Here is a 6,000-nt window from a genome sequence, read left to right as displayed (position 1 = left end):
ATATTCTCTGTCCAGACTGGCTGAATGCATTGCTGGGAAAGCTAGGACTGCATGTTTCGGAAGACTGTCTTCCATTTTTGACCCTTGAGCACCACTAGTGAGACTGAGCTGCATGAAAGCCATGTTAGGCTTTACAAACTAAACATTTTAGAAAGAAAACCAGCCCTAGACACAAAATCTGAGTACCAGCTTGAGCTGTATTTTGTTTCAAAGGCCACTTAATTAGTGTCTGTTGCTTTTTCATATTTGTGCACCTACAATACAGATGAAGCAAGAGTAGTTCAAGTAGTACCACAGAATGGTACTACTTAACAGGTCATAGTTATTTGAGATATTTATTCAGATTATAGAACAAAAATTTGAACGAAATAAAGCCAGATTTCTTTAAATACACCTGTATAAAACAAGTATTTAAAGTCACAGGGTTTTTTTACTATTAGGTATTGCTAAATTTAGTTATTATTAACCAATAATTTAGGCAGTCTGAAAGGTTCAAGCTGTTTGTGGCAATTCCAACCAAAAAGAAAAATCACATGAATAATACCAAACACAAGTTAAAACAACATCACTCACACAGTAACCTGAAAGGACAGGAAAAGCCTTTTCACACTATGAAATGGCTACTTTAAGAGCATGTTAATAAATCTTCACACCGTTTAGAAACTAAATTACAGGCACCGAAGTAATGTAATTCTTCAACTGAACAAGGAGCACAGCTCTCCCGATATATTTATTATATTAAAAAGGGTACAAATAGAAGTTATTTTGAAAGATTGTCATCTCAAATTTCATAAAAACATGTGAGTTATGGAAACGTGGTAAATGATACTAAGAATCCTCATGCATCCCGAGACTGCAGTACTCATGCTACATGCTTTGAATACCTGCATTTCTGTCCATATTTCAAAAAGGAGGTAAAAAGAGATGTGAGTAGGCAACACAGCAAAAGAAATTTAGCTAACAACAAAATATATTTTTCTTTCATAGAACTGTCTGCAGAATTTTGCCATCTTTAAAATTGAACAGCAGAAACAATTCCATCCTGAAAAAGAGCTGAAAAATATTTACTTAATGAAAGTTCATTAAGTCCAGTAAGTTCCTGGACTCCAAGGAGGATACAGCCAGCACAAGGTTTGCGTCTGTGAATGAAACGAATGTCAGCACATAGTTCCCTTGCTCAGATTTTCCAAACCTGCCTTGTCCAGTGAGTCCCCAGTCTCAAGAAACTCCAGTTGCCAGCTAGACGTAGTTACCGAAGTGCCTCTTTGGATGTTTAAATCAAGTGTACAAAGATAGCCAAGCCTGCTCCTTGTGAGCAACCACTGAAAATAAAAGCAGTGTAGCTCTGTTAACATACCCAGTGATGAGAGGGAGGGACAACATGGTAGTAATATAGTCTCTAATAACTAGGCTGGAAGAAATGTGTCAATCTTTTCTACTGTATAATATGGTTAAGTATTAACTGAAGTAGCAACTGGAATCCAGATCTTTCCTTTGTCTCAGTAGATTCCCCTGACTACAGAGTCATTCATTCTCAGTGTTCTAAAAAATATTGACATATTTTATATAACCTGGGGTGGACTAATCAAAAACAGAGAGAAACAACCTTTTTAAAACTAATCTACTTATTAGGGTAGGTACAGGGTTCCCCAGCTCCAAAGGTGTTAAGTGCAAAACACCAAGGAAAAAAGATACACTGGTGCACCCACATCCTGACAGAGAGCTCTAACCGTAGACTTCTGGGTTCAAAAAATACCATTCTTACCTGTAGTCTTCTCAGCAAAGGCTTCCTTGATTTTTTTTGTAAGGAAAAACCCAAGCACTCAAATAAAAAAGCTGGTTTATGTTTTGAGTTTTGTGAATACTCTATATAGTCATTGACTTAACCAGATCTGTAATTAAATCCGCTATCAAGAGTCTGTAGAGTTACTGATTAGCTTCTAGCTTGCAGATGTATTTCTAAGACAACACTGCTCTGTGAAGAGCAGCTGGGTCCTAACATGGTAGGAGGGAACAGAAAAGATGAGAACAAATCAAACTCACATCACTTGTATGCTGTATAGTGCCCGAAATCCTACTGCCCACATAAATAATCCAGCAAAATAACAAGTACAGGAGCCCTTAATGGGATTAGTTAACCAGCCATTTAAAAAGAACTCAGAGTTTAAAATATAAAATATTTATTATGTGCACATTCAGAAGAATAAACTAAAGATGCTTTTGGGCTAGAGATGCCAGCTACTCTTGAATAATTCGAGTCATGTTTTTAAGTGAAACACTTCATGTATGGAAGCAGCCACCAATACCCAGGTGCTCTGCTCCTGCAAGTATTTTATCCAGTTCTGATCTCTAGTCGCCCTAAACAGGCTTAATTTACCTTACCTTACCTTTCATCTGCTTCATTTTCAAATGTGTTTCAGATGAATAAATAATACAGAGTACAAGATAAATGCACACAGGCAAAGTTGGCAGCTGTCAAGCTTACCACCACCACCATATATTAATGTTCTACATCTCTTCATCCATCTTTTTTATGTATTACTCTTGATGACTGACTTTTCTGCTAAATGTGTTAAGAAAAGACCTGAAAAGGCCACTGCAGGGGAAAAAAAAAGAAATATTCAAATCCTAAGCAACTTTTTAAAACCTGCATATTCTATATTCAAATTAGGCTTCCAATTAAGAAAAAAAGGCAAAAATTTTAAAACTGAGAATCCAAAATATACTAACAACCACTGCTAAACTTTTAGTTGAAACACTAGCCTAATGCTTTCATTAACATTATGAGTGACATTTGTTATAATAGTGATAAAGTCATTTAATTACTAAGGAGAGCTTTAGAAATATGTGAGCTGCCTTGAAAAGATATGGCATTTGATGACAAGGTGCTCTCATAACAGGGCTGTAGATGCAGTTGGATAGTTTAGAAACCCAGATTTGGATCTGGAGATCATCAATCACACTTTAATCTTATTTAACAATATAAAAAGCATCCAGAGAGATGGACCAGGCTATTTTGAAATTAAATATAGTACTCATTTCTAGGACTTTTTGTGTGTGTGGAGATGGACTATTACTATAAATTGTTTGAGTTTTCTCTGCCGCTCTGTCCATCACAAACACTCATTTGTGTGTCACACGTACTAGAAGAAACAGTTGAGAAGAACAAGTTATAATGCACCAAGGACCAAGCAAGGAGGACACAGGTATCTTGCCAACACATGGTGAAGCAGGGACTCAAAATCCCACTCTCTGTGGTTCCTCAGCCCCTTCTTCGTGCCCCCCAGGAGTGAAGGTAGCTTTGCCATTTCCCCTGCCCTGAGCGGCCGGCGCAGAGCAAGAAGGCAGGCGGGGGCACCAGGAGGAGAGGGAGGTCACCTCTGCCAGGGGCTGAAGGTGGTGGTTGTTCGTGATGCAAGAAGGCAGCTGGGAGGGTGGTAGGTGTCCATACCCCATCGATTCGAGAAAAACAGAAAAAGCCCCTGTGGAAGGAGTGACTTCTAAAGCCTCTCATAGGACCTTACCCTCAGCATCCCACTCACCTTCTCCTTTATGCAGGCTCCCAAAACCATTGACCCCACTGCAAACTTTTTATTCTGCTCAAAATACTTTAAAACTTCCTTGACTTGGCTCCCATCAACCCCCAGGATGCTACCAACCTTTGACCACCACACCTAGATTCTTGCTGATAACTCAGTGCTCTGCTGCTGTCACCAGCCCCATAAAAGTGAATCCCAAAGGATTACTGGGGTGATACTGCCGCTATTTCTCACACTGCTGTGAAATCTTGTACTAGCCACGGACACGTATGCTTTTCTTTCATGCTCACTTTCCTTTTCTCTTTACAATGTTTCTTGTATGTTTAAATATACCCCTGCACACATGCATACATATACATATATATGTGTGTGTGTGTGTGTGCTCAGTTACCCATACACTCACTTGGCTTCTCTGAATTAGTTGTTTGGCTTGTAATACGTTTTCAAATTGCTGCCTGTGTGTATTTATACTGTATTTGCAAAAGATGAATATTTTCATAGTGTCTAGCAATACGCTCGGTTCTATCTGGCTATCCCCTAACTCTTCCTGCTGTGCTCAAGGTGTTCAATATCGATTGCCAGAACTGTGAGAGAGTATCAGGGACCATGCCCCAGCACAGGCTGAAATCCTGAATTCATTTCCAGGCTTCAAAATGTTCCCAGTGAGATCTGGAAGGGTGCTGTAGGATGACTACACAAATTTTCAGTCTCTCTTCCATTAAGCACCCACTCCCAGCCACCTTTGGGGGCAGCTTACTGAACTTAATGGACTTTGGTCTGACTTCAGTGGGAGCCCGTGTGTTATTATATGGTGTGGTTTTCAAACCAGTGCCTCTCCCACCCATTTTATATGCTAATATTTCTCACAGGGTCAGCAGACTTAACTGAGGCAGAATTTACATCGACTGTCATGCGCATTATGGTTCCATATACATTTACTGGGCCAATGTGGGCACTGACATTATTGGGACAGATGCTGTTAGGGGTCCAGGTCTTGTTGCAGAAGTATATCCACTAATGAGTTCTACCTCTTTTTCAATTGCTCTTTGAGGAACAAAAATAGGAAAAATGTGGAGGTAAATAGGGGACTTGCAAAGAGAAACAATTTCAAAAGATAGCTTGACAGTTCTATAGAAATATTTCCTGAGCCTCTCTCCATGCATACTAACCATGCATTCGATATCATCCTTCATGATGGCCCAGTGGAAGTATTTGTCAATGAAGCTGTTCCTATTCATATGTTTTTCAAATGTTTATGGCACTTTCATTTGTACTGGACATGACATGATGTCAGTGTAGCATTTTCCCTCCTTATATCTTTGTGATATTATTAGTGACAAGAAGAAAGGCATGCTGTGTGCATAGTAACAGCTTTTCAAAGGCAAATAACCCCAGCTGCTGTGCCTGATTTTTATTTTATAAAGGGCATCAGTTAATGATTAATTATAAAATAAAAATAATGCAAGACAGCCCAAGGTATCTGACTTTTCAAAAGCTGTTATGGTGCAGGCAAAACGTTCATCTTCCCACTGTGACTTGCGTTAGGCAGGCACAAAGTGGGGACTGCATCTTCAAAGTAACAAGTAACAAGGTCATGGCTGACTTCTCCAGTCCCCCCCAACCCTCCCCATATTCTCCACTTAAACCTGTGGAAGCTGCAACTATATATATTTAAAAAACCAGTTTTCTAAAGCTATAGCTTCTTTTTTAATTAAATAATTTAAAGATTTTTTGGAACCTGTACGATCTTTTGATACACAAAATGTGCCTTCACAGGACTCTGGCTACAGAATTGAGGCTTTTCATCAATTAAACACCCACATACCTACAACCTACATCTACACACTTGTCCTGTCTCTCTGCCCCCCTTGCCAGTCCCCAGACAGTTGCCTTTAAGTGAGGCGAGACCTTTCACTGTTAATATCACAAAGTTCTATGCTGAGTTTTGACAAATTTTTTCTATGGCTTCAGACAATTCCCCTCTCCACTCCTTTGGCTTCCCCACCTAAGAGACTGGAATAAGGATGCCTGGAGAGCCAGTACTGAAAGGAGCCATCACTGAAAGCAGCCATAGCCAAAGCATTTTGAAATCCTACAGCTGGAAATGGGACGAAAGAACAAAGTTTTATCTTATCAAATCTCTTCTGATTTATTCTATTAGGCCAGCAGATTAATACCCTGAAAATTGCCAGCCCTATTTTAATGCTGTGTGCTGTTGCACAATGCCTCAAGCTGCTACATAAAATAAGCTTACCAGCTGAAAAAGGTGATTCATGTATATTGCACAGGTGACTTCTGATAAGCCAGGTGACCATATTAATTAAACTAGAAAAAAAAGAGAAAAAAAAAGAGAGAGTCAGAGAGAAAAAATAAGACATACAGTGCAGTGGTGAATGGCATAAAGAAGCGGTTATATCCAGAAGAAAATCTGTCAGAAAGAAGATAAGCTTATACCACACTT

This window comes from Ciconia boyciana, chromosome 5, assembly GCF_034638445.1.
Source record: "Ciconia boyciana chromosome 5, ASM3463844v1, whole genome shotgun sequence".
NCBI lineage: Eukaryota > Metazoa > Chordata > Aves > Ciconiiformes > Ciconiidae > Ciconia > Ciconia boyciana.
Note: the sequence above shows the minus strand (reverse complement) of the source record.